The sequence below is a fragment of the Suricata suricatta genome, chromosome X (genome assembly GCF_006229205.1).
Source record: "Suricata suricatta isolate VVHF042 chromosome X, meerkat_22Aug2017_6uvM2_HiC, whole genome shotgun sequence".
Classification (NCBI taxonomy): Eukaryota; Metazoa; Chordata; class Mammalia; order Carnivora; family Herpestidae; genus Suricata; species Suricata suricatta.
Window position 1 is genome coordinate 19154405 of NC_043717.1, and position 6329 is coordinate 19160733.

General features: G+C 43.7%; 1 protein-coding gene and 1 long non-coding RNA gene across 8 annotated transcripts in view; one reads left to right on the forward strand and one right to left on the reverse strand.

The window, feature by feature from the left end:
* The window catches only part of PCYT1B (phosphate cytidylyltransferase 1, choline, beta), a 122542-nt gene that overhangs the window by 18179 nt on the left and 98034 nt on the right, over positions 1–6329 (reverse strand). The window lies entirely within an intron of this gene.
* Positions 2324–6329, forward strand: part of LOC115284038 — an 8117-nt gene continuing 4111 nt past the window's right edge. Inside the window, exons 1-2 of the long non-coding RNA XR_003905108.1 lie at positions 2324–2364; positions 3288–3471. This is a non-coding gene — a long non-coding RNA (uncharacterized LOC115284038). The remainder of the gene's footprint in view (positions 2365–3287; positions 3472–6329) is intronic.

Genomic DNA, 6329 nt, shown 5'->3' on the forward strand with positions numbered 1-6329 from the left:
TTCTTGTAATCATGAGCAAGAGGTATCTTTCCACTTATTTGTCTTCAGTTTAAGTATAGTTGACATACAATATTTGAGTACTTAAAGGTGTATAATACGGTGATGGACCAATTATATGCATTATGAAATGCTCACCATGATAAATATAGTCACGACCTGTCACTACAGTTATTAAAATACTACTGACGATATTCCCTATGCTGTACTTTTTTAATTTTTTTTAATGTTTTATTTATTTTGGGTACAGAGAGAGAGCATGAGAGGGGGAGGGGCAGAGAGAGAGGGAGACACAGAACCGGAAGCAGGCTCCAGGCTCTGAGCTGTCAGCACAGGGCCTGATGTGGGGCTCGAACCCACGAACGTGAGATCTGACCTGAGCCGAAGTCAGAGGCTTAACCAACTGAGCCACCCAGGCGCCCCTATGCTGTACTTTTTATACCTGTGATTTAATTTATAATTGGAAGTTTGTACCTTTTAATCTCCTTCACAGGATTCATTCACCCACCCCCTACCCCAGGGTAAACCTTTTCTTTTCTTTGTGAGTTAATTTGTCTTTTTTATTTTGATTTTTAGATTCCACATAAAAGTGAAATCATTTGGTATTTGACCTTTTTTGTCTGACTTATTTCACTTAGCATATTACCCTCTAGGACCATCCATGTTGGTACAAATGGCAAGATCTCCTTCGTGTTTATGGCTCAGTAATACTCCACTGTGTGTATATGTGTGTGTCTCTTTACACACACCACATATTCACCCATTTGTGTATCAGTGGTTCCTTAGGTTGGATCCATATCTTGACTATTAAAAGTGATGCTACAATAAATATACGGGTGCATATCTTTTCAAATTAGTGTTTTTGTTTTCTTTAGGTAAGTGCTCCAAAGAGTAATTTCTGGGTTGTATGGTGATATTGCTGCTTTCGATTTTTTCAGGAACCTCCACGCTGTTTTCCATAGTGGCTGTACCAATTTACATTCCCGCCAATGTTCCCTTTTCTCCACATCCTAGCCAACACTTACTATTTCTTGTGTTTTTGATAATAGCCATTCTGAATGGTGTGAGGTGATGATACCTAATTGTAGCTCAGATTTGAAGTTTCCTGATGATGAGTCATGTTGAGCATCTTTTCATATGTCTGTTGGCCATCTGTATTTTTCTTTGGAAAAATCTCTATTCAAGTCTTTGGCTCATTTTTTTAAATTGGTTTTGTTTTTTGGGGGTTAAATTGTGTACGTTTTTACAAATCCTTTCCAAATACTTAATTTTATTGTTTTTTTATGGGTTTTTTTTTTGAGAGACAGACAGCACAAGCAGGGGAGGGTCAGAGAGAGAGAGGAAGACACAGAATCTGAAGCAGGCTCCAGGCTCTGAGCTGTCAGCACAGACCCCGACACGGGGTTCGAACCCACAAACCGTGAGATCATGACCTGAGCCAAAGCTGGACACTTAACTGACTGAGCCACCCAGGCGCCCCAGTTCTAATTTTAAAGGTAACTGAATTAAGGGGCACCTGGGAGGCTCAGTCGGTTAAGCCTCCGACTTCGGCTCAGGTCAGATCTCACGTTCATGGGTTCGAGCCCTGTGTCAGGCTCTGTGCTGACAGCTAGCTCAGAGCCTGGAGCCTGTCTTCAGATTCTGTGTCTCCCTGTCTCTTTGACCTTCCCCTGCTAGCGCTGTCTCTCTCTGTATCAAAAATAAAACATTAAAAAGTTTTAAAAGTAACTGAATTAAAAAGAGAAACTCAGGATAAAAATAAATTATATTTGTTTATTAACAAAGTAAAAAAAAATACTCTCTACCCTTAAATATATTCTACATTATTGGTGATCTCTAGAAATTAAAGGTAGGTATTTGGAGGCTGTCTTTGTGTTTTGTTGATGGTCTCCTTTTCCATGCAGAAGCTTTTCATTTTGATGTAGTCCCAATAATTTTTTGTTGGTTTTGTCTGCCTTGCCTAAGGAGATATATCTAGAAAAAGAGTGCTATAGCTGATGCCAAAGAAATGACTGCTCACGTTCTCTTCACGGATTTCTCTGGTTTCAAGTGTCACACTGAGGTCTTTACTCCATCCTGAGCTTATTTTTGTGTCCGATGTTAGAAGGTGGCCCAGCCTCATTCTTCTGTGTTTGCCCAGTGTGTTTGGTACGTAATTATGTTTTCTTTCTCTTTGTTGAAGTTCTCACTGTGCTCGTCCATTTGTTTCCCAGGTTCAGTGAGCATCCTTTTTTCCAGGTAATCTCCACACCCAACGTGGAGCTCAAACTCACAACCCCAAGATCACAAGTCACACGTGGCCCCAACTAAGCCAGCCAGGCACCCCCAGTGAGCATCTTTATGGCCATACCTTGAACTCTTTATCAGGTAAATCTGTTAACTCCATTTCCTTAAGGACTTTCTCTGAGGTTTTCTCGTTTTGTCATTTTGAACATACTCCTTTGTCTATTTTCCTTGACACTGTGAGGTGTTTTCTGTGCATGAGAGGTTACTGCCACCTTTGCCAGTGCGGAAGGGGTGACGTCACGTCAGAGATGAAACTCGCCATCCAACTCTGCCACAGCTCTTGTTTGTCTCACAAACCTTTGATTGTCCAAGTAGTATCTTGTAGTTTTAGTGGATCCCAGCAGTGGGAGGGATACCAAGGCCTGTCAGTGTTCCAAAAGGAGCATCACAGGGAGCACCTAGTTTCAGGCTGATGGGAAGCCAGGCCTTCAGGCAACGGGTTTTGAAGTATGCAAATGCTGGCATATTTCAGAGACGCTGTGGGCTAGATTCCTAATCACCACAATCAAGTGGAGTGAATATATTTCACAATAAAGCGAGTCGAAAGAATCTTTTGGTTTCCTGGCGCATACAAAAGTTATGTTTACACTATAGTGTTTTAAGTGTGCAATAGCATTATGTCTAAAAAATGATACACAAGTTTCATTTACAAATACTGTATTGCTAAAATATGCTGTCCATTTTCTGAGCTTTCAGTGAGACATAATCTCGGTGGTGGAAGGCGCTGCCTCAGTGTTGGGGGCCGCTGACCTCCCAGGGTGCTACCAGGAGGCTACGATGGCTGCGGCAGTTTAAGACGAGACGACAATGAAGTTTGCCACCTCTATTGCTCCGCTTTCAGGAACCATTTCTCTATAGCATGCGATGCTGTGTGACCTCATTTTACTGACAGAACTTCTTTCAGAAGCGGAGTCAATCCTTTCAAACCCTGCTACTTACTGTTGTATCAACTAAGTTTATGTATGAGTCTAACTCCGTTATTGATGTTTCCACAATCTTCACAGCATGTCCCCCAGGCGTAGATGGCATCTCCAGAAACCTCACCCAGAAGGCATAAGTCCGCATCCGTTCAGGTTTGGTCACGAGATGGCAGCAATGCAGGCTCCCTCTCCTTCTCCTGCTCTTCCCCCCACAGCAGCTGTTTCTTCCTCCACTGACGCCTGGAACCCCTCAAGATCATCTGTGAAGGTTAGAATCTGCTTGTCCCCAACTCCTGTGAATGTTGGTATTTTGACTTCTTGCATTGAATCACCGAGGTCCTTAATGGCATCTAGAATGGTAAATCCTTTCCTGAAGGTTTCACCCTTCCCCCAGGGGAATCACAAGCTGTGGAAACTATACCATTATAAAATATGTTTCTTAAATCATAAGGCGTGAAAGTCAAAACGACTCTTTGATCCATGGCCGGAAGAACAGTGTGGTTTTCATGCCTGCTAACACAACATCCAATCTCATTATACATGTCCGCCAGAGCCCTTGGGTGACCAGGTATATTGTCCATGCGCAGTATTTTAAAAGCAATCTTTTGGGGAGGCGGGGCTTAAAATCTTCAGTTAAGCATGTACTAAACGATGTGCTGTCATCTAAGCTTTGATCCATTTATAGGGCACAAGCAGAGTAGATTTCACATAATTCGTAAGGGCTCTAGGATTTTTGGAATGTTTAACTTAAGGCCTCACATAGCTGGTGACTTTAACAAGAAACTCTCCTCTCTCGCTATCGCCCTCCTAGGGAGCATCTTTTGGTAGAAGGCTGTGTGTGTGTACACCGAGTGTCTACTTGGGGTAGCCACCTCCGTGCATTATGTGAGCCACATCTTCAGAATAACTCGCTGCGGCTTCTGGATCAGCACTTGCTGCTTCAACTTCCACTTCTATGCTAGTTTCCTTCCTTACACTTTCCTGGACAGCTTCCTCACCTCGGTCAGCCTTCACAGAATGGGGGAGAGCCTTGCTCTGGATTAGGCTTTAAGGGAATGTTGCAGCTTCTTTTATCTTCTATCCGGACCAGTAAGACTTTCTCCGTATCAGCACTGAGGCTGTTTCGCTTCCTTGTCCTTTCCGTGCTAACTTGAGTGGGACTTTAAATTTCCTTCAGGGCCTTGATATTTGTATTCACAACCTAGCTAACGGGTGCCAGAGGCCTAGCTCGCAACATATTTTGCTCGCTAGGCTTAATCATTTCTAGCTTTAGATCTAAAGTGAGAGACCTGGGACTTTTCCTTTCACTTGAACACTTAGAGGCCCTTGTAAGGTTATCAACTGGCCTAGTTCAAGTATTTTTGTGTCTCAGAGAATAAGTGGCCAAGTAGGGGGAGAGAGTGAGGAAACGGCCAGTCACTGGAACAGTCAGAACAAAGACATTTATCAGTTAAATTCGCTATGTTACATGGGCACGATTCATGGTGTCCCAACACAGTAACATCAAAGATCACTAGTCACTGTAACAAATATAAGAATAAGGAACAAGTCTGAAATACTGCACGAATTACCAACACATGACATAGACACAAAATAAGCAAATGCTTTTGGAAGAAAGGTGCTAATAGACTTCCTTAGTGCATGGTTGCCACAGTTCCTCAATTTGTAGAAAATACAGTCTGAGCAAATTATATATAAGGTGCACTCAAATGAAGCACGCCTATAGACAGAGTCCTGTGGGACCGCAAGCTAAGTCCTGCTGAGCGTCACGTCAGCTAGAGGTGCTCATCCGTGGCACTTGAAAATCAGCGCACCTGAGCAGTGTACCAGTTCCTTTCTAGGAGATACTGGTGACCTGGAGCAAGACAGGGTGAAGAACACAAAGATAAGGTCCTCTGGCCCCTGTCCTTAGCGTGTACCTCATTGGGTCCCTAGGTCTGTGCCAAACCCAAAGCCCTTCCTCGGGCCCCAGCTCCGGACAAATAAACATGCCTCTTCCATAGAAAGACTAGGGGGGTATTTCAGCCTACTGTCTCTGCAGTGCCCTGGGGGTGGTGGCTAACCATCAGAGGTAGAAGGTCAAGGAGTGTCGCTTGGGTGACAGCCCTGAAGACCATGACACCACACACGGGTACAGTCTTCTCTCAAGGAGCTACTGGTGCTCTAGTGGGTGGCGGAAGGAGCATGGAGTTAGCACCTGTCCTCCAAGGCCTCTGGCGAGGGTGACCGGCAGCCCTTAGACGTACGTTTCACTGCAAGCCTGCCCCTCCCGCCACAGCTGTGAAGATACACTGAAAGATGACTGTCTGGGTCTCTAACCTCTTACTGGGCCCTGGGGGTGGTAGACGGTTAAGAACTCTTTTTCAGTTGGTTACAGTCCTAGGGGACCCTGGAGGGTAAGCTGCACTGGCTACCAGAGCCAGGAGATCTGGAGGTGGCCCCTGCATGGCTACAAGACTGCGTACCAAAGGCAGGTACAAGCTCCGTTCTGGGAGATGGCACGAAGTTGGAGTGCCCTAAAGGGGAAGTCAAAGACGGCATCAGCCAGCCTCTGTCCCTAGACACTAACCCAGTAGGCCCCGAGGGTGTGTGTTATAGATGCCTGCCTTTCAGGCCAATGATTTAAGATAAGCAAAAAAAATTCTATTATTCAGCTTTAAAAAGGAATGACATTCTCACACATACTACAACATTGGTTAAGTCTTGAAGACATTATATGTTAAGAGGAATTAGCCAGACAAAAGCATAAACACTGTGTGATTCCACTGAAGTACCTAGAGTAGGCAAACTCGTAGGGGCAGAAAGTTAGAAGGGGGGTTCCCAGGGACTTGTGAGGGGGTATTTAATAAGTACAGAGTTGCAATGTGGGATGATGCAAACATTCTGGAAATGGATAGTGCTGATGGTTGCAAAACTATGAATATATTAAATGCCACTGAACTGGATACTAAAAATGGCTAAAATGCTATGTTTGAAAAACTTAGGAATGAACCTCACATTAGGTAAATCTGTTTTTTGTAAAAAAAAAAAAATATATATATATATATATATATATATTTTTTTTTTAAACCATGAGATATATACAACTCCTGTATTAGAGGCAAATGCCTGTTTGGTTTGCATAGG